Here is a 23520-nt window from a genome sequence, read left to right on the forward strand (position 1 = left end):
GTCATTGTTACGTCGTGTCGGCGGTTCCATCTCAAAATTCGGTGCACCTTGCCAATTTCTTCCATGATTTCCGAAATGCCCTGTGTTATTGTTTTGTGGCTTTTCCGTAAATAAGTTCCTCTTCCCGTGTTGGAGCGCGAGTGTCCTCTGAAATACAGGGTTATTACAAATGATTGAAGCGATTTCATAAATTCACTGTAGCTCCATTCATTGACATATGGTCACGACACACTACAGATACGTAGAAAAACTCATAAAGTTTTGTTCGGCTGAAGCCGCACTTCAGGTTTCTGCCGCCAGAGCGTTCGAGAGCGCTGTGAGACAAAATTCAACAAAGATCCACCAACTGCTAACTCCATTCGGCGATGGTATGCGCAGTTTAAAGCTTCTGGATGCCTCTGTAAGGGGAAATCAACGGGTCGGCCTGCAGTGAGCGAAGAAACGGTTGAACGCGTGCGGGGGCAACTTTCACGCTTAGCCCGCGGAAGTCGACGAATAAAGCAAGCAGGGAGCTAAACGTCCCACAGCCGACGGTTTGGAAAATCTTACGGAAAAGGCTAAAGCTGAAGCCTTACCGTTTACAATTGCTACAAGCCCTGACACCCGATGACAAAATTAAACGCTTTGAATTTTCGGCGCGGTTGAAACAGCTCATGGAAGAGGATGCGTTCAGTGCGACACTTGTTTTCAGTGATGAAGCAACATTTTTTCTTAATGGTGAAGTGAACAGACACAATGTGCGAATCTGGCCGGTAGACAATCCTCACGAATTCGTGCAGCAAATTCGCAATTCACCAAAAGTTAACGTGTTTTGTGCAATCGCACGCTTTAAAGTTTACTGCCCCTTTTTCTTCTGCGAAAAAAACGTTACAGGACACGTGTATCTGGACATGCTGGAAAATTGGCTCATGCCACAACTGGAGACCGACAGCGCCGACTTCATCTTTCAACAGGATGGTGCTCCACCGCACTTCCATCATGATGTTCGGCATTTCTTAAACAGGAGATTGGGAAACCGATGGATCGGTCGTGGTGGAGATCATGATCAGCAATTCATGTCATGGCCTCCACGCTCTCCCGACGTAACCCCATGCGATTGCTTTCTGTGGGGTTATGTGAAAGATTCAGTGTTTAAACCTCCTCTACCAAGAAACGTGTCAGAACTGCGAGATCGCATCAACGATGCTTTCGAACAAATTGATGGGGACATGGTACGCCGAGTGTGGGAGGAACTTGATTATCGGCTTGATGTCTGCCGAATCACTAAAGGGGCACATATGGAATATTCGTGAATGGCTAAAAAAACTTTTTGAGTTTTTGTATGTGTGTGCAAAGCATTGTGAAAATATCTCAAATAATAAAGTTATTGTAGAGCTGTGAAATCGCTTCATTCATTTGTAATAACCCTGTATGTAATTTTTGTATTACCTGCGTTAACTGATCTTGTACTTCCGGGATTTCTCTTTTGTATTGCGTATTAATTTGATTCTGATTTTGTTTGAATTTCTTAATTTGTTCATACTCTTCTGTGTCAGTGATGGCTACAGGTCTTGTGTCATTCAGATCATCATCTACCTTTGCAGATAAATTAGTGAACTGATCCGAAAGTTCGACTACTTTCTCCGATAGTGAACACATTTCCTCAGTGTGTTTTTCTGAACCAAGTTTAAGAGTGTCCATTTGTGTTGGAATCTAATCTACTGTGTCCTTTAAGTTTTTCTGAGTTCTTGCAAGTTGCGTAACTGAATCGGTGGATGCAACTGAGTCCATTTTAGCTTGCAAGGTGTCGTGTTTTTCACGAACAATAGTTTGCAGTTCGTTTATGGCTGCTTCGTGATTCTGTAATGCATTTTCATGCCGCGAAAAAATAGGTTGAAAATGCTCACAAATTTGTGTTTTTACAGATTTTTTGACATTTCGATTCAATGTTATGTAACTCAGTAGTTAAATCTTCACGTGTTTGATCAAGTGTGGTGTCTAACTTCCGAAGATTTTGTTCCATTGTGTCTAACTTTTGAAGATTTTGTTCCATTGTGTCTAACTGTTGCTGTGTTTGTCTCTGGTGTTGTTACATTGTGTCTAACTTTTGAAACTTTTACTGTGTTTGTCTCTGATTTTGTTTCATTTGTTGCATTAACTGCAATAATAATGTATTAGTGTCTGGAATCTGTTCCTCTATGCTTTTCGGCAGTGCATTTGCACCGGCAACATTCACATTTTGACAAGCAGAAAATGTGTCTTGACTTATTTGAGAAAACGGTGAGGACACAAAACCTGACTCTACAGTATTTGCAAGATTGTGTCCTGTCATTTCGGATTCCTGATGCGAGCTGTTGCCGACCGATCGATCGATAATGCTTCCCTGTTGACTAATTGTTTCACTGCCTACACCATTATTTGCAGCCCGCTCCATTTCCCTATACACTATTACCAAATTACTACTCTGAACATTAGTTAATTCATTACATGGTGGCGCTAACACACTGTTTTCCTCTTCACTGTCATTTCGCAGTTTACTTTGGAGCCTAGTATCAAGTTTTTCACACGGCATTATTGTCACAATATTTCACACGACAACACAGAAAAACACAATTTGAAGAGCAAAAATAAGAGAACACATTGACATAGCAAATGAGATCTAGATAATTGCAAGCGCATCTGCGAAATACTTGGTGCAAATCTACATGCATGCCACTACTGTTTTACTGTACAACAATGAAAGACTACAACTACGAAGGAGATTCTCTCTACAATTACGCGCTAGCAATAAACAAAATCTGCACTAATTACACAAACTACAAGAAAAAAATCAGAAGATTCCAGTGAGGTATCCTCTGCTAAGGGTCGACATATGAAACGTCCCCTTCAAAAAAATTATACATGACTGTGCTTAAACTGACACACAATATTTTTAGCGCAACGCAATCTGACTTTTGAAAATCCCTACGAAAAAACATCCAGCTGCCCAACACTACAATGGTGAGTATTACAACAATGCCAACCAGCCACTGACTGTACACAGCACAGCCGGTGATTTTTCATACAGAGCGCTATGTGGCGTTACCAATTTAAAAACCTAAACAGCCTACTTACAACAGATGCTCATAACGTTTTGATTCATTGGTGTATGTGTGACACGAAGACTGAGATAGCAGACCTATTCTATTCCACACGTTACATATATTAACCAGAAAACTATTATTATATCTTATATTTTAATTTTTAGAATATATTTTCTAATTAAGAATTTTATGTCTTTTTAATTTACGATTAGTTAAAACTGCAATAAAGTTTAGGTCTACCAGATAGGTGTGGACACAGAAAAAAATTAGTGTAATGTTTTATAAAATTAAGGATATATGTGTATATTCTGAAAAATGGAACTTGAGTGAAATTGCGAATGAAGATATAAGTCCAATTAAATTGTGCCTCAGAACATCCTAGAGACATAATCTTCATGTCGCCGAATTTCTTTATGCTCAGGTTTCCTCTTGGCATTCGTTTCAGCACTTCTTGCTTCTTTACTCACTTGAAGAGCAGATCTTTTGGCTTGCTACACCCGTAGTCTGTCACAGGCTATTAATTCGTCTTTGATATTACAGCCACATTTTATGCCCAAATTTCTTAATGCTTTCGATCTAGCTATCAATACGCATGAAAAAATATCCATACCCACAAGTATATGTAGCACATAGGCGACAAACTTTCATTAGGATCTAAACAAAACACACTACGAAAACGAAACAAAACAGGAGCAGAGATGATTATTTGCAGATGCCGGAAACCATCAGTGTTGCCAACTTACACAATATATCCCAAAAAGAATCACTGTAAACAAAAGTTTTCCAGTTTTTTGGGAAATACTATTGTTTTTCTGTGATTGAAATAAAGAGGGGTGGCAGCGTACGCGACCCTAAGTCTGGCACTTAATTACAACAGTTATTTTTCATTCGACATCCAGTAATGTACAGGGTAACGGCGGGTATTATGGGCCATTTAAGGAAAAATGTAAATTACAAAACATAGTTGTAGCTTAACTCAGTTATGAGCGAAAAAATCATATTTTCTACTTCTTTCCTCTAAGTAATAAAAATATATTTAGCAATATATGAAGGATCATAACACAAAATGTAATTAGAATTAACCTTGCATTTTGGGAATTTTAAAAATTGTCTGTTGGAATGAGCCACACCAATATGATTATGTTTACAAATTACAAACATTATTTTGAATAATATGTATAACATATTATAGCTCATTTACTCTATGATTTATTTTACTTACAGATATCACAAAAGAGAAAAAGTAAGTCGCCAATGTCCACACAGAGCTAATGTGCCCAGCCTTCACTCTTGTTGCACTGAATCAAGTTTTCCTCATAGCTTTTTCCACACACAATACACTTTACATCTACAACGTCTTTAGATGTGCTTGGTGTAGAACTGTCATTACGAAAAATTTTCATTTGTTCATTTTTCTTCTTATTATTATCATCGTTTGTTCTTATTTTGCAAATTTCGTTTGTCTCTTTTCCTGTGGTGCTTTTTCCTTTTGCTCTTATGAATCTTTCTTGTCTGTCAGCATATTTTTTTTATTGGAGTTGATGTCAATATTCCGCTTCTCTCTGCCTTTCTTTTCCGACATATCAACCACTTTTCGCTGCAGGAGGGCAAGGGCGATGCCTCTTTTAAAACACTTGCAAAATCAGAGTGTTCAATTTTTCTCCAGAAGTGATTGTAGATTCTGCCTGGGAAGCAAACTGAGGGGATTTTTTCTTAAATGTTGGCATGGTATCCTAAAAAAAAAAAAAGAAAATGAGTTGTGTGGCCCATACCACCCGAATGTCGCATCGTCCACACTACCCGACTCACACTGATATCAAAATAAGGTTTAAAGCGAAACATTGTTAGAACAAACGAAATGGTATTGTCACTGTCTTATATTAATAGAGTAAATTAAATAACAGCACTTGTTTCATATGTATATTCTTACCTGTAATGACGCAGAGTGACGTTAAAAGGTATCCGCGGCAACAAGTTGTAGGAGCACAAACAAACAATAATTACTCACAGACGATGCGACACTGGGAGTCAAACAAACTCTCTGCACATGGCGAAATGGAGCTGAAGGTCAAAGATTACATTGGGTACCGTGCTGCTATCTAGTAATGAATAGTTGAAATACTAACTGGCCCATACTACGCGCTGGCCCATACTACCCGCGGTTCCCCTATGTCAGTTTAATTAGAAAAGACTCTAGAATTTAATAAAGTTATTAAAAATCCTGTGTGAAATTTGGTAAATGATTAGAGTGAGCCACCCTAAGAAAGGAGGAATGAAGGTGAGAGTTTGTCTGTTGGGCAGCCAGATCGCGAGAGGGGAAACACTAGCGCTGCGCTAACTCAGTTGGAAAACGGTGAGGTGGGGAGGCGGGGGAGGAGGGTTGGAGGTTTGACCTTTCTGCCGAATGGTGGCTTAACCACTGCGCCACCTAGGGCGGTAATCACCACAGGGGTCGTTTCGAAGGGAGACGCGGGAATAACGATCTGTTTTGGAAGAGATCTAATCGCTTAATGGCCGGATCTTTGGCACCTTAAGCACTGGGTAACGTAATGAGTGGTTTCAACAAAATCTCGGCCATGGCGTGCCGATGATACTGGCGCCCGAAGCAAGTTACGCACTCGGAGACGACAGAGGTGAAAGCAGGTAAGAAACACACGAGCCGGGAACCGAATCGTGAAGCGCCAGTAGACTGTGTGGCGCAACGAAACACTGCAGCCCACGTTGTCTCAAACCGGTACACTTTCCTCAGTCCTGATGGTGCCACGCAGGAGGTGGAGAAGATCAGCCCAACCCTCGATCCGAAAATGCAGCAAGAAATAGAAAACGAAGAAGTAACTGCCTAAAACAATCAAGTCATGCGTTGGCGGCAAGGACAAAACTGAAAGACGGTTGTTCTTCGCAAAGAGTAAGGGACAACGGAGGAAGTGCTCGCGATAACCGAATTGCGCCTAAAATAAAGACACTTTGTTAGCCTACAAAATCTGATAAAAAAGGAGCAATTCCGCTCCTATTAACTGAACGCTGTCCTTTCACTGTGTCAACTTTCATCAAAATCGAGCACCACAGAGACAATGGACGAGCAGTTTGCAACAGATGGGACTTCACGACCGCCGGAAAATGTGTTCCAGATCAAAGGAGATGAAAGAAATTATTTAGTACGCTAGCAAGACGAAAATGTAACTCTGATGAAGAAAGGTAGTAGTAAACTAAAAGGAAAATTTCCTGGTAACATTTAGCACGGAGTAAGATCTAATCATTGTTGACAAAAGATATAAGGGCAATCGTGAAAGAAGACCACTCAAAGACAAACATTGCACCTGGACTATACGACATTTCCTCTGAATTATTACAGTCTTTGGAGAACCGACCACTATATTACACTGTTCCACCTAGTATGTGAGATACATGAGACAGGTGATATACCCGCAGACCTCAAGAAGAGTGTAAAACTCCCACCACCAAAGAATGCAGGTGCGAGTGTACTGAATCATCAGTTTAATAAGTAATGGCAGCAAACTGAAATATGAATTGTCTACAGAAGATTGGAAAGACTGCTCGAATGTCACCTAGGAAAACACTAGTTTTGATTCACGAGAAATATAATTTCTTCCTTTTCTGTAATATTTTCTTGAAGTTTATTTCCCTTGTGCAGCGCCTACATACTTTACTTCCACATTTCAGTTCTGTCACCTTCGCTTACCACTGGCTTTCCATCTCAGCACTCTATATACATAAAGCTGCTTCTCTTTCCTCCAAAGATTCCTTGAATTTTCCCTTAAACAGTATCTACCTTTTCCCCTAGTTATACGTGCTTCCACAGCCTTACAATTGTCCATCAGCTATACCTGCTTAGCCATTTTGCACTTTCTGTCAATCTCACTCTTTAGAGTTTTCTATTCTCTTTCACTTTTACTGCATTTTTTATAATCTCTTCTATCGCCAACTACACTGGAGAGCCAAAACAACTGGTACACCTTTCTAATATCGTGTAGGACTCCCGCGAGCACGCAGGAGTGCCGCAGCACTACGTGGCGTGGGCAGGACTAATGTCTGAAGTAGTGCTGGAGGGAACTGACACCCTGAATGCTACAGGGCTGTCCATAAATCCATAAGAGTACGAGGGGGTGGGGCTCTCTTCTGAACAGCACGTTGCAAGGCATGTCAAATATGCTTAATAATATTCATATCCGCTGAGTTTGGTGGCCAGCGGAAGAGTTTAAACTCAGAGGAGCCACTCTATACCAATTCTGGACGTGTGGGGCGTCGCATTCTCGTGCTGGAATTTCCGAAGTCCGTCGGAACGCACGATGCACATGAATTGATGCAGGTCAGACAGGACGCTTACGTTCGTGTCTCCTGTCACAGGCGTATCTAGACGTACCAGGGGTCCCGTATCACTCCAGCTGTACATGCCCCTCACCATTACAGCTCCTCCACCAGCTTGACCAGTCCACTGCTGACATGCAGGGTTAATGGATTAATGAGGGTTTCTCCAACCCTTCACCAAATTGCTGCAGATTTCAATGATGGACCAGCAACAAGTGTCAGCGTTCGAACCATTCAACGAAACATCATCGACATGGGCTTTCGGAGCCGAAGGCTCACTCATGTACCATTGATGACTGCACGAAACAAAGCTTTACGCCTCGCCTGGGCCCGTCAACACCAATATTGCACTGTTGATGAGAGGAAACATGTTGCCTGGTCTGGCGAGGCTCGTTTCAAACCGTATCGAGCGGACGGACGTATAAGGGTATGGATACAACTTTATGAATCCATGGACCCTGCATGTCAGCAATGGACTGTTAAAGCTGGTGGAGGCTCTGTAATGGTGTGGGGTGTGTGCAGTTGGAGTGGTACGGGACGCCTGATGCGTCTAGATACGACTCTGACATGTGACACGCACGTAAGTATCCTGTGTGATCACCTGCATACATCCACGTCCATTGTGCATTCCGACGGACTTGGGCAATCCCAGTAGCACAATCGACACCCCATACGTCCAGAATTGCTACAAAGTCGCTCCTGGAACACTCTACTGAGTTTAAAGACTTCCGATGGCCACCAAACATGAACATCATTGAGCATATCTGGGATGCCTTACAACGTGGTATTCAGAAGAGATCTCCAACCCCTTGTTCACTTACGAATTTATGGACAGAACTGCGAGATTCATGGTGACAGTTCTCTGCAGCACTACTTCAGACATTAGTCGAGTCCATGCCACGTCGTGTTGCGGCACTTGTGCGAGCTTGCAGGGGCCCTTCGCGGTATTGGGCAGGTGTCCCAGTTTCTTTGACCGAGGGAGGTGGCGCGGCAGTTAGCACACTGGACTCGTATTCGGGAGGACGACTGTTCAATCGTGCGTCCGGACATCCTGATTTAGATTTTCTGTGATTTCCCTAAATCGCTCAAGGCAAATGCCGGGTGGTTCCCTTGAAAGGGCACGGCCGACTTCCTTCCCCGTCCTTCCCCAATCCGATGAGACCGATGACCTCGCTGTCTGGTCTCCTCCCTCACAACAACGCAACCCAGTTTCTTTGCCTCTATATATACTGTATATACCCGTCGCTTGTTACTCCGCTCTGAGCAGAAGTTCGCGATAAATGCGAGCTAAGTAGTAAAGGACCAATGGCGTAGAGTACTCTTTGTAAAATCGAAATAGGATTCCATGCGGAGGTGGCGCCTTGTATGTTTTCCACTCTTTCAGTTGATTCTCCACACCTGGGACGCTTTTTACTATGCCCTCCGTACGGGAATATGTGCTATGGTCACAAGACGGTGTGTTTGTGGACAGAGGCCTTCAACCCTCTTAGCCGTTTCCCGAAAGACAAGAATTTTCTCGGGTTCTCGGCTAGATCCGTTTCTAGGGTGTGACGATAGTAGCTGTACGCTTCGCGCAACGATCTTTTTACAGATGCACGAATCGCTACTAAGTTTTACTTGTCGTCATTGTTCGTTTTGACATGAGACTGCACCGTTTCATTAAATAGAATCTGTGAAGAAGGGCTTTATCGAAAATAATATTCCTGAAATAGTTTGACCGGCCCAGAGTACCGACCTGAACCCAGTGACATGAATGAGGACGTAGACTCCGGTCCAGACCTCTGCATCCAACGTCACTACCTTCACTGGTTTCGAGTGTTGAGGAATAATGGACTACCATTCCCCCACAGACATGCAGACACCTCAATGTAAGTATATCCAGCTAGAGTTTTAGCCGTTATAAAGGCTAACGGTGGACACATCAAATGCTAATGTTCAGTTGACCCAGCGCCCAAGTACATGTCGTGTTCCTTGAATTCTGGAAGTCATTTGATACAGTTACGCACTGCTGCCTAACCAAATAAATACGAACGGACAGATTACCACATCAACAGCGTGATTGGACTAAAGAGTTTCTAGCAAACAGAACACAGTATGTCATCTTCAACTGAGAAAAGTTTTCAGGCGTGCAAGTAATTTTGTGCGTACCGCAAGGGAGGACGGTGGTGTATACAGGGAAGTCACAATGCTAGAAAATAGTTGCAAAATGCAGGGAGGCCAGCAGAGAATCGACGCTGGTGCAGGGAGTGACAGGTGACCCTCAACATAAACAAATGTAAGGTATTGCGTATACTTAGACAGAAAGCTGCATTATTGTACGATAACACAATTACAGTGAAAGGTCTCTGTTAGATTCCTTTCATGTTAATTTCTTAAATATGTTGTCATTTGCGGAATAAATTCCTCTTTTAAATTTACTGTGGTGTTTCTGACTATCTGGGAGGAGACTGAGCAGTGGACGTGTTGCTTTCACACATAAAAAAGAACGATCTGACATACTACTACACTTTAAAACACAGTTTATATGTAATTCATGTCACACAGTCTCATACGAAACCTACATCTGCTTTGTTTTATATATTGTATATGATAAGATACTGTCATCCCCGTTCCCTTCTGCGTGAGAGGATGAATGAGCAAATGTATTTCTAGTTGCATGCTTCAGCGTAGCAGACAAGCCTGTCTGCTAGAGAACAGTAGGACCAACGTCGGAACAGATAGCTACGCTTTCTAAAAACAAGAGAGGTTTCTATTCTTAGTATGGTCCTGTCTGTCCCTTGTCATGTTGGTATAGGAAGCTGCCTCTCTGGTCACTTCCGTTTGTATCTGTTAAGCACGTTCGGTAGGGGCCCAGGGCAGTCTGTCCGCGGCGAGCGTCTGAAGTGGTAAGATCTCCAGCTAAGCGCGTGTCCGCTTAAGTTGAACATAAAGCCTAACTGAAAATTTAATCACCTTTATTTCAGGTTTAGATCTAAAATATCTAATGTTATCTTAAATTGCAACGCAGTGTAATTCGAGTGTGAAGTTCAGAATATCTTCCGGTAGTTGCTTTGTCACTACTTTGTGAGTAAAGTGGAACCACGTGTTGATCAGTAACTCTAACTAAGATCATCAATCTTAAATGCGAATGTGCGTGAGATTATAACGTCTCGTCTTGACAATATTTTTCAATATAGCAACTTTTCTTTATGTTCAACCCACGTGGGGTGTACGTTGTGAGACCAGTACCATGTGCTTATACAGTTGTTTGACCCATCAGGTTAATACTAAGACGATGGTAACCAGTTCGAGGTTTTTCTTTTGTAAATTGCGTTTCGATGTAATTTATTTTAATTATCAAAATTATTGTGGAGTTACACTCTTTGTGTAAACCAAGTTGACCACGTGAAGCATGTGGTGTAAGCATCAAAGTAGCCCTCAGCTATTCTTTTCGGGAAGATTTCACAGAGAGTTAGTATGTATTTAGTATACCAGTGTGTGGTAATTTCATGACAGACAGGATTGGGCTACGAACGGAACTTCTTTGGGTGAAAATTGAATCGGTTGGTTGTGGTTAATTTCCTCTTGGATATGTTACAAAGTTCTTCGTGTGTTATTTTATGAATGCAGTGTTGTATGTAGTCTCCCAATCTTGGCTCCCTATTTTATGTGTTCCGTAAGATTACAAACTCATATTTACACAATCCTAAATAAGGCACCAGTTTAGTTATGAATCAAGTTTGATATGATGAAATTTTAACGGAACAATGATCACTGTTAAAATAAATGTCCAAATATAAACTGATTTATAAGATTATAATTAATGTTAGTCTGGTTGGGAATTTGGTAAGCTAGACAGGATACCTGGTGAAACAGTTGCGCAGTAATGCAAGGTTAATTTCCTCAGATAGCTCACAGCTTTTAACCCACTTTTATGGTCTTGAACATCAGCACCGCTTTCAGAACAAATTAAAGAAACAACTTTACAACAGATTACTGGAAACAGTTACTTTCATAAAATAGCTAGGAATATACTTTCGGAGCTATTTAAAGCTATTAATCGCGGGTAAGGTAAATGCCAGCAAAAAAAAAAAAAAAAAAAAATGTGGTTCAAATGCCTCTAAGCACTATGGGACTTAACATTCGAGGTCATCAGTCCCCTAGAACGTAGAACTACTTAAACCTAACTAACCTAAGGACATCACACACATCCATGCCCGAGGGAGGATTCGAACCTGCGACCGTAGCAGCAGCGCGGTTCCGGACTGAAGCGCCTAGATCCGCTGGGCGACAGCGGCCAAATGCCAGACAGATTCGTTGGAAGAATCCTGAGGAAACGTAGTCCATCAACAAAGGGGGTAGCTTATAAAACCCACGTTCGTCCAGTACTTGAGCAGTACTTGGCAGTCTGCGAGTCGTATCAGATATAATCGCTGGGGGAAACAGAGAAGACCCACAGAAGAACAACACGTTTCGTTTAGGCCCATTTAGTAAGAGCGGAAGCGTCATGGTGATGATCAACCAATTCCTGTCGCAGACGCTGCAAGAGAAGCGTCCTCGGCCACGATTCGGTATACTATTAAAATACAAAGAGCGTACGTTTCACCAACTGCGACATAATCACTTTAGGACATGGTGTAACAAAGATCTGAGGACTGAAAGCGGTCATCGTCTAAAGAATAGATATTGTGATCAGAGACTGGAATAAAAAATATTTCAAGAGCGTACATTCCTAGAAGGGTCAAAAAATATACTCTAAGAAAAAAAAGACAAACCAAGAAGAAATTATTCGAATGGGACTGAAGGCGGTAGATGGGATGCATCTGTGCATACAAACAAGTTATTACAATCTCACGAAACTGTATGATATATTGAAGAGAACGTGCTTTACAAATTGAGCAAGTCTGTAACGCGCTGGTCTACGGCTGGCTCCTATGCAAGCAGTTATTCGACTTGGCATTGATTGACAGAGTTGTTGGATGTCCTCGTGAGGGATATTGTGCCAGATTCTGTCCAATTGGCACGTTAGCTTGTCAAAATCTCCAGCTTGTTGGAGAGCCCTGCCCATAACGCTCCAAATGTTCTCAGTTGGGGAGGGATCTGGAAATCTTGCTCTTCAAGATGGGATTTAGCAAACACGAAGACAAGCTATAGAAACCCTACCCGTCTGCAGGTGGCCATTATCTTGCTGAAATGTAAGCCCATGATGGCTTGCAAGGAAGGACAACAAAATGGGCGTAGAATACCATCGATGTACCGCTGTACTGTTAGGGTGCCGGGGATGAAAACCCAAGTGGCACCTCAAAGCATCACTCTGGGCTGCAGGGACGAACTGCGGGCGACAGTCACGTTGCTGTCCCTGCGCTGTCTGGGGCGTCCTTACGGCCCGACAGCCAGCCGTGATGGACTTTTTTCCCCTAAAATACTTTACAGAAAAGTGCTGTGGGTTGGAATCCTTTCTTTTTCTCTTCCACCCTCATAAAGAATTTCTTTGTATCCCGGTAACTGAGGATAATGATATGAGAGAAGAAGTACATGCAAGGATTCAGCTGGTAACAGGATCTACTTCATACTGATTAAAGTATTTAAAGCAAGAAGACTTAGTAGGAATCTCAAGCTGACAGTCTTTCGCACAGTTGTGAGACCTTTGGTGACGTATGGTTCGAAGACTTAGACAATAACGGAAAATGATGAGGAGTTGTTAAAGAGATGGGATAGAAAGATACTTAGGAAAATCTTTGGGTCAGTGAATGATAGGGGTTTTGGCGAATCAGAAATAATAAGGAGATCAGAGAACTGTACAGCAAACCCGACATTGTGACAGGAATAAAGAGTAATAGACTACGTTGGTTGGAACATGTAGAAAGAATGATGGAAAGCAGCACAGTCAAGAAAGTTTTCAAAGGCAAACCAGTGGGCGCCGTATAAGAGGCAGACCAAGGACCACATGGCTAGACAACGTGTAGGAGGATTTGGGAACGATGGGAGTTAGAAGTTGGAGAGCCAAGGCAGCCAACAGAGAAGAGTGGATGGAGAATGTCCAGGAGACCAAGGACCTACATGGGCTGTAGTGCCAAGTTAGTAAGTTTTGTTGCCCTCCATGCCAACCCATCCTGTGCTTACATTTCAGCAAGATAATGCCAGTCTGCACAAGGGTAGAGTTTCTATTGCTCGTCTTCATGCTTGTCAGACCCTATATTGGCCAACAAGGCCACCGAATGTCTCCCCAGTTGAGCATTATGGTCACGGTCCTCCACCCAGGTCGATATTTTGGCGATCTAACGCGCCAATTGGACAGAATCTGGCACGAAATACACCAGGAGGACATCCAACAACTCTATCAATCAATGAATAACTGGTTGCATAATGTCCAGAGGTGGAACGACCCCGTTATTGAGTTGCTCTGTTTGCGAAGCTCGTTCTCTTGAATAAATCATACAGTCTTTCTGAAAACGTAATCATATGTTTGTCTGTACACGTACATCACATCTATGATGCACTCCGTGTGCATTCCGGGAGGAGTCATTCCTGATGTGGAAAGGGTCCTTCCGGATGCCATGAAGAGCACAGGGTGCAGCCAGCTGCAGGTGGTGGCACATGTCGGCACTAATGACGTGTGTCGCTTTGGATCTGAGGAAATTCTCTCTGGATTCCAGCGGCTATCTGATTTGGTGAAGGCTGCCGGTCTTGCTTATGAGATGAAGGCAGAGCTCACCATCTGCAGCATCGTTGACAGAACCGACTGCGGACCTTTGGTGCAGAGCCGGGTGGAGGGTCTGAATCAGAGGCTCAGACGGTTTTGCGACCGTATTGGCTGCAGATTCCTTGACTTGCGCCATAGGGTGGTGGGGTTTCGGGTTCCGCTGAATAGGTCAGGAGTTCACTACACTCAGCTGGCGGCTACACGGGTAGCGGAGGCTGTGTGGCGTGGACTGGGCGGTTTTTTAGGTTAGAAGGCCTCGGGAAAGTGCGGGATGGGCTGCAATGTCAAAGGGTGCTTGGCAATTACAGGACGTGCTTGGATCAAGGAACAGTCGGAATTATAGTTGTAAACTGTTGTAGTTGCGCTGGAAAAGTCCCTGAGCTTCAAGCGCTAATAGAAAGCACAGAAGCGGATATCGTTATAGGTACAGAAAGCTGGCTAAAGCCAGAAATAAGTTCTGCAGAAATTTTTACGAAGTCTCAGACGGTGTTCAGGAAAGATAGATTAGGCAGAATTGGTGGTGGAGTGTTGGTGTCTGTCAGTAGTGGTTTATCTTGTAGTGAAGTCGAAGTAGATACTCTGTGCGAATTGGTGTGGGTGGAGGTTATACTTAACAGCCGAATTAAGTTAATAATTGGCTCCTTCTACCGACCCCCAGACTCCGATGATACAGTTTCGGAACAGTTCAGAGAAAGTTTGAGTCTCGTAACAAATAAATACCCCACTCATACGGTTATAGTTGGTGGGGACTTCAACCTACCCTCGGTATGTTGGCAAAAATACTTGTTCAAAACCGGTGGTAGGCACAAAACGTCTTCCGAGATTGTCCTAAATGCATTCTTCGAAAATTATTTAGAGCAGTTAGTCCAGGAACCCACGCGAATTGTAAATGGTTGCGAAAACATACTTGACCTCTTGGCCACAAACAATCCAGAGCTGATAGAGAGCATCATGACTGATACAGGGATTAGTGATCACAAGGTCATTGTAGCTAGGCTCAATACCATTTCTTCCAAATCCATCAGAAACAAACGCAAAATAATTTTATTTAAAAAAGCGGATAAAGTACCACTAGAAGCCTTCCTAAAAGACAATTTCCATTCCTTCCGAACTGACTATGCGAATGTAGACGAGATGTGGCTCAAATTCAAAGATATAGTAGCAACAGCAATTGAGATATTCATACCTCATAAATTGGTAAGAGATGGAACGGATCCCCCGTGGTACACAAAAAAGGTCCGAACGCTGTTGCAGAGGCAACGGAAAAAGCATGCGAAGTTCAGAAGAACGCGAAATCCTGAAGATGGGCTAAAATTTACAGACGCGCGAAATTTGGCACGTACTTCGATGCGAGATGCCTTTAATAGGTTCCACAACGAAACATTGTCTCGAAATTTGGTAGAAAATCCGAAGAAATTCTGGTCGTATGTAAAGTACACAAGCGGCAAGACGCAGTCAATACCTTCGCTGCGCAGTGCCGATGGTACTGTTATCGACGACTGCGCCGCTAAAGCGGAGTTATTGAACGCAGTTTTCCGAAATTCCTTCACCAGGGAAGACGAATGGAATATTCCAGAATTTGAAACACGAACATCTGCTAGCATGAGTTTCTTAGAAGTAGATACCTTAGGGGTTGCGAAGCAACTCAAATCGCTTGATACGGGCAAGTCTTCAGGTCCAGATTGTATACCGATTAGGTTCCTTTCAGATTACGCTGATACTATAGCTCCCTACTTAGCACTCATATACAACCGCTCGCTCACCGATAGATCTGTACCTACAGATTGGAAAATTGCGCAGGTCGCACCAGTGTTCAAGAAGGGTAGTAGGAGTAATCCATTTAACTACAGACCTATATCATTGACGTCGGTTTGCAGTAGGGTTTTGGAGCATATACTGTATTCAAACATTATGAATCACCTCGAAGGGAACGATCTATTGACACGTAATCAACATGGCTTCAGAAAACATCGCTCTTGTGCAACGCAGCTAGCTCTTTATTCGCACGAAGTAATGGCCGCTATCGACAGGGGATCTCAAGTTGATTCCGTATTTCTAGATTTCCGGAAAGCTTTTGACACCGTTCCTCACAAGCGACTTCTAATCAAGCTGCGGAGCTATGGGGTATCGTCTCAGTTGTGCGACTGGATTCGTGATTTCCTGTCAGGAAGGTCGCAGTTCGTAGTAATAGACGGCAAATCATCGAGTAAAACTGAAGTGATATCAGGTGTTCCCCAGGGAAGCGTCCTGGGACCTCTACTGTTCCTGATCTATATAAATGACCTGGGTGACAATCTGAGCAGTTCTCTTAGGTTGTTCGCAGATGATGCTGTAATTTACCGTCTAGTAAGGTCATCCGAAGACCAGTATCAGCTGCAAAGCGATTTAGAAAAGATTGCTGTATGGTGTGTCAGGTGGCAGTTGACGCTAAATAACGAAAAGTGTGAGATGATCCACATGAGTTCCAAAAGAAATCCGTTGGAATTCGATTACTCGATAAATAGTACAATTCTCAAGGCTGTCAATTCAACTAAGTACCTGGGTGTTAAAATTACAAACAACTTCAGTTGGAAGGACCACATAGATAATATTGTCGGGAAGGCGAGCCAAAGGTTGCGTTTCATTGGCAGGACACTTAGAAGATGCAACAAGTCCACTAAAGAGACAGCTTACACTACACTCGTTCGTCCTCTGTTAGAATATTGCTGCGCGGTGTGGGATCCTTACCAGGTGGGATTGACGGAGGACATCGAGAGGGTGCAAAGAAGGGCAGCTCGTTTTGTATTATCGCGTTATAGGGGAGAGAGTGTGGCAGATATGATACACGAGTTGGGATGGAAGTCATTACAGCATAGACGTTTTTCGTCGCGGCGAGACCTTTTTACGAAATTTCAGTCACCAACTTTCTCTTCCGAATGCGAAAATATTTTGTTGAGCCCAACCTACATAGGTAGGAATGATCATCAAAATAAAATAAGAGAAATCAGAGCTCGAACAGAAAGGTTTAGGTGTTCGTTTTTCCCGCTCGCTGTTCGGGAGTGGAATAGTAGAGAGATAGTATGATTGTGGTTCGATGAACCCTCTGCCAAGCACTTAAATGTGAATTGCAGAGTAGTCATGTAGATGTAGATGTAGATGTAGATGTATCGATTTGCATCACATTCGGATAATGTTTCGTGATTCGTCTCTTTCCTTTTTTTTCTTAGAGTATATATTGCTTCCTCCCACATACATCTCGCGAGAAGATCATGAATATAAAATTAGACAGATTCGAGCCAACACAGAGGTTTACCAGCCGTCATTCTTCCCGTGAGCTATTCACAACTGGAAAAGTAACAGGGGGAAGTGACACTGCTACGCGAAACACGTTCACCACACACCGTAAGGTGGCTTGCGGAGTACAGGCTGAAAATTATAATGCCAACAACGTGCAGGGACAGATTCCTGCGTGCGGGGGGGGGGGGGGGGGGGGGGGGAGGACCTATGTTCATGTGTCCGCAAATGCATCGTCGGCACGGTAGCTGGCGATGACGAATGAAAGTTCGTCTGAGCACGTGCCGTGTGTTCCTTTTGCCTTTTGTACTGTAAGCTGCGTGATTGACGCAGCGTACTGTAAGCAGCAGAATGGTCCGGTAATCACATCGGAATGAAGCTTAGACGGTGTTTGTGGACAGTCAAAAAAAAAAAAAAAAAAAAAAAAAAAAAAAAAAAAAAAAAAAAAAAAAGGTTCAAAGGGCTCTGAGCACTATGGGACTTAACATCTGAGGTCATCAGTCCCCTAGAACTTAGAACTACTTACACCTAACTAACCTAAGGACATCACACACATCCATGCCCAAGGCAGGATTCGAACCTGCGACCGTAGCAGTCGCGTGGTTCCGGACTGAAGTGCCTAGAGCCGCTCGGCCACCGCGGCCGACTTGTGCACAGTCAATCAGACTGAAATGGTCGAGAGACATTACGGCTATACCAAAACAAGTACCTTGGCAGACACCAACCACATTACACAACATTTTCAAGCCTTTTTATGCGTTTGTGTGATGATGGGTCCCTTCAGACAGACGAACGTGTGGGAAAGCGGTGGACTGTGCGTACACCAGACTTGAAGGATCTGGTTCTAGAGGATACTGAGACGAGTCCTAATACAAGCTCCTGCAAACTGGCCAGTCAACATGATGTAAGCCAGAGTACGATTATGTGTAACCTGCATGACAACCGCGTGCATTGCATCCCATGGAGGCCACTTTGAACATCTGTCGTGACGTGGATGCTATGCATCTCTGTACTGTGTTCCAGGACGATTTGTTGTCCTTACACCAACACCGTCCATTTCTGGACACATGTTCATAGAACCTTTATCCTCCATTTCCAGTTGGGTATCCGTCTCTGCACTTTGTAGGTTTTATTTCTGTTCACCCTGTGTAGGTGCAGATGTTATAGAAGTCCGGCTATTTATGATCAGACAGCGTGTAGTACGATAAAGCACGCATTTGGATGCAGAAAATACAGTACAAATGCACAGATGTATATTTAATGTTGGTTGGATTCGTGTTCCTAAAGACGATACTTGGTCTACACCTACATCTACATTTATACTCCGCTAGCCACCCAACGGTACGTGGCGGAGGGCAATTTACGTGCCACTGTCATTACCTCGCTTTCCTGTTTCAGTCGTGTATGGTTCGCGGGAAGAACGACTGTCGGAAAGCCTCCGTGCGCGCTCGAATCTCTCTAATTTTAAAAAAATGGCTCTGAGCACTATGGGACTTAACATCTATGGTCATCAGTCCCCTAGAACGTAGAACTACTTAAACCTAACTAACCTAAGGACAGCACACAACACCCAGCCATCACGAGGCAGAGAAAATCCCTGACCCCGCCGAGAATCGAACCCGGGAACCCGGGCGTGGGAAGCGAGAACGCTACCGCACGACCACGAGATGTGGGCTTTCTAATTTTACATTCGTGATCTCCACGGGAGGTATAAGTAGGGGGAAGCAATATATTCGATACCTCGTCCAGAAACGCACCCTCTCGAAACCTGGAGAGCACCGCGATGCAGAACGCCTCTCTTGCAGAGTCGGCCACTTGACTTTGCTAAACTTAGCCGTAACGCTATCACGCTTACCAAATAACCCTGTGACGAAACGCGCCGCTCTTCTTGGGATCTTCTCTATTTCCTCTGTCAGCCCGACCTGGGACGGATCCCACACTGATGAGCAATACTCAAGTATAGGTCGAACGAGTGTTTTGTAAGCCACCTCCTTTGTTGATGGACTACATTTTCTAAGGACTCTCCCAATGAATCTCAACCTGGCACCCGCCTTACCAGCAGTTAATTTTAGTGATCATTCCACTTCAAATCGTTCCGTACGCATGTTGTTGTTGTGGTCTTCAGTCCTGAGACTGGTTTGACGCAGCTCTCCATGCTACCCTATCCTGTGCAAGCTTCTTCATCTCCCAGTACTTACTACAACCTACATCCTTTTGAATCTGCTTAGTGTATTCATCTCTTGGTCTCCCTCTACGATTATTACCCTCCACACTGCCCTCCAATGCTAAATTTGTGATCTCTCGATGCCTCAGAACATGTCCTACTAACCGGTCCCTTCTTTTTGTCAAGTTGTGCCACAAACTCCTCTTCTCCCCAATCCTATTCAATACTTCATCATTAGTTATGTGATCTACCCCTATAATCTTCAGCATTCTTCTGTAGCACCACATTTCGAAAGCTTCTATTCTCTTCTTGTCAAAACTATTTGTCGTCCATGTTTCACTTCCATAGATGGCTACACTCGATACAAATACTTTCAGAAACGACTCCCTGACACTTAAATCTATACTCGAAGTTAACAAATTTCTCTTCTTCAGAAACGCTTTCCTTGCCATTGCCAGTCTACATTTTATATCCTCTCTACTTCGACCATCATCAGCTATTTTGCTCCCCAAATAGCAAAACTCCTTTATTACTTTAAGTGTCTCATTTGCTAATCTAATTCTTTCAGCATCACCCTACTTAATTCGACTACATTCCATTAACCTCGTTTTGCTTTTGTTGATGTTCATCTTATATCCTCCTTTCAAGACACTGTCCATTCTGTTCAACTGCTCTTCCAAGTCCTTTGCTGTCTCTGATATAATTACAATGTCTGCGTACGCATACTCCCAGATATTTTACGGAAGTAACTGCTACCAGTGTTTGTTCCGCTATCATATAAGCATACAATGAAGGATCCTTCTTTCTATGTATTCGCAATACATTACATTTGTCTATGTTAAGGGTCAGTTGCCACTCCCTGCACCAAGTGCCTATCCGCTGCAGATCTTCCTGCATTTGGTACGGAACATGTGGATAGAAAGTGAAATGTATGTGCCCAGCTGTGGCACAGTAAAGTTCGTTTGAACGTCAGATGTGACCTGCGTCGCCAGTCATCTCGCCTGAGAGCATAAGTTGGCCGGAAGATGTACAGGAGCGACGAGAAGCAATTAGTGAACTGCATGCTGTTGCAGCGGCCGGCTGTGCGCAGCGGCGTGGGCGCCTCGCAGCGCCGGCTGGCGCCTGTCGGAAGGTCGCCGCCGCCGCCGCCGCCGCCCTCCCCCGCCGCCCCCTCGCCGCCCCTCCCAGGCGGCGTCTGCCGACACGGCGGAGCCGCAGCTGGCGCCAGCCGGCACGCACACACACACACACGCGCGCGCGCACCGCACAGTAGCCGCCGCCGCTGCCGCTGCCGCCGCCGCCGCCACGCCAGTCTGCCGACGACCACGGCTCACGCCGCAGCGCCCACCGCCGCACACCACTGCCACCTCCGCCGCTGACCGCCAACACGACGCCGCCCGCCACGCCAGGTGCGTACCCTAGAGCTCGGCGACACCGCCCACGCACCTGCGCGCCGCCGCCTCCGTGGCGCCAGCAGCCGCGGCCGCCGGGATGTGCCTCCTTGTCAACCGACGCGTGTGACAGTGTTCTCGAGTGCTCACCGGCATCGCTAACCGCGCTGCTTTGTTTCTAATTCTATGCGGTATCACGTCAAAAGCTTGCCGCGCGGAAGTCCTGCACGAAAAACTATTACGTTTGTTCTTGTACAGCATAGTTACAAAACAAGAACACATGCACTACACACGTTGTTAATTGCAGCCGGCGTTATACAAAAAAAGTCTGTATTTTATTCGACACTGCGTTTCTGCCTCTACGTCTCCATCATCAGGTGTCAACGTTATTTCGTCTCTAACTTCTGTTTCTTGAACGGGAGTAATTTTTAGTTCGATCCTGTGTTGACGTTCATCGAAAACGAATAGAAGGTGACACATTGCCGGTCAAAGGTACACACTTCAAATAGTACAATAATATGCGAAAAGTGAAGCAGAATATTATTTTCGTTAATCGTAAACTAATTTAAAGAGAATTGTAGCCATTTTTCTAAAACAGGGCAATAACATCAATTAAAATTAAAATGGTATGATGGACCAACACTGGACGAAGTCTTTCGTGTGAACTTCTTGTTTATATGTGAGGCAGCATGTGAAATTTGCTGGATTTGGACGGGTTACTCCTGTAACTGAAATATCAGATCTGAAGATGGTTCTGAATCAACCGAAACCTGTCTAATGAATAAAAAATTTGCAATCAAGGAGGATTATAAGTAACACGTCTTGTTAATATTGAGATCGTGTACAACGTACAAAAGTTTTATACTTCAATGAAACTTCTGGAGAAACGCCTATCCAGCGGATTAATGAAAACATTTATACATCAGAGAAGTTTTAAATGTGACATTCATACAGTTGTTTAACATGTCGAGACACTTAGCCGCAAAAGTTAAGGTGGAAACCTCTACAATATCCATGGAAAACGCGTTACATTTTACCGTGAGAATTTCTTGTTCCTTTTGTATTTAAGAAATAGATTTGCTTCATATATGTGAGCCCAGGAGCCTCTGACAGAAATATATCCCTATCTTACTCATGTTCTGCTGTAATATTTTCATTGTTTCTCATGTAAAACAAGATACTGGTTTATTTTCTATTGTCTAACCCTTATATCGGTGCAAATATTCTTTGTCGCTGCTAAATTGTCCCTGAGGCTTCTTTAGCGGTAAGCACCGACTCTGCTTGTCACTATTTCTCTTACAAAATTTTGCATCCTGCTATTTTGTCGAAAACTAATATTCTGAGCCCGCGGCTGTGTACAAAATATAGGTCGACTCCTACGTAGAGGATAAAATCAACCAGTCACTTTTTACAACGCTATTTATTTACTTAAATAGCGCCGTTACAGGTTTCGAACCGACAGGTTCATCTTCAGACGGATAGTTCACGTTAAGACATATTTTAATTACCTTTCTCTTTTTATTTTCCCAACCAATGAAATTTCCTTGGGGTGGTGCTGTCGGATTCATGAAAAATGCTGTTACTCTCTATGCAAGGGTCAACCTATATATTCCATTCTGTTTTACAGTTGCATTCCGGTACTATCTAACTCGGTTCAGCCAAGAATAAATTTTTACGTTTGGTAAATATTTTATGGAAAACTGAGACCTGTTTCTTGCTAAATTCTCTGAGTACTAACTTATTTGAATAATTAGGTTAGCTTATTTCGTCGCGGGAGGATACAGCGCTGGCAAGCAGTCTCAGAATATTCCCCAACAACTTTCTATTTCATTAACACTATGCTGAATTTACAGGTAGAACACCTGTAACATTAGAAAACGGTGGAGCAGATGTTTAAAATGACGAAACACGTTGTAATAAATACGGGCAAAATGTGCGGGATAGGTAAATTCCTAAGTGGTGGAGCACACTGTGGAATCCGAAGTTTCACATTCAAGATGCTGCCGAAGAAGAAACAGTTCGAAAAGCTACCTACGGTACAGTTGCCCATTCGACACACGCTTCTGGAAGACAGCGGCTACTCCATTAACATGCTTTAATATAACATTTATACTTTGGGAGCCATCAAAATAGCTTGTACACAAATGCCGTACTTGCAGATCAAACTGGGTATAATTTCTGTTTATTCGTCTTATCAGGGCTCGAAAGATGGCGGAATTCCATCAACTAGCTTCCTTCCTGTACAGCGCATTGGCGTTCCTTTCTAGTCATCTGTGACGAAGTTAGATCAGTTCTAAAACGGTTGAGTTTATTCCATACACTCTCTCATGTGCGTTCTCCTCCTATATAGCCGAGGGGCTAAATTCTAATTTATTTAGTACGGCCACACTTTCGTCTGAACGCGGTACCAACACTGGAAAATTAACATGAGGGTCCCCGTTTTGACGTGTCTTCCCGTTTGATCAATGTTTCGTTACATTGATATCGCACCTTTTTGAACTGTCCCCTCTTTGTTGGTTCTGTCTGTCCAAAGACGCACAACGGGCAAAAAGATTCTTCACAACTGTCCGTAGGAGGTTCTATCACTATCTTAGCTTTGCAGTGTACATGTCAGCCGATTAA

At 43.6% G+C, this 23520-nt stretch overlaps 1 protein-coding gene across 2 annotated transcripts in view; it reads left to right on the forward strand.

Moving 5' to 3' along the window:
- Positions 1 to 20830: 20830 nt before the first annotated feature.
- Positions 20831 to 23520, forward strand: part of LOC126334931 (transcription factor ATOH8) — a 147664-nt gene continuing 144974 nt past the window's right edge. Inside the window, exon 1 of one of the 2 annotated variants that reach the window (XM_049997669.1) lies at positions 20831 to 20916. The gene's annotated coding sequence lies outside the window, so the exon portion shown is untranslated. The remainder of the gene's footprint in view (positions 20917 to 23520) is intronic. The other variant, XM_049997668.1, reaches the window with a different exon arrangement.

This window comes from Schistocerca gregaria, chromosome 2 (genome assembly GCF_023897955.1).
Source record: "Schistocerca gregaria isolate iqSchGreg1 chromosome 2, iqSchGreg1.2, whole genome shotgun sequence".
Lineage (NCBI taxonomy): Eukaryota > Metazoa > Arthropoda > Insecta > Orthoptera > Acrididae > Schistocerca > Schistocerca gregaria.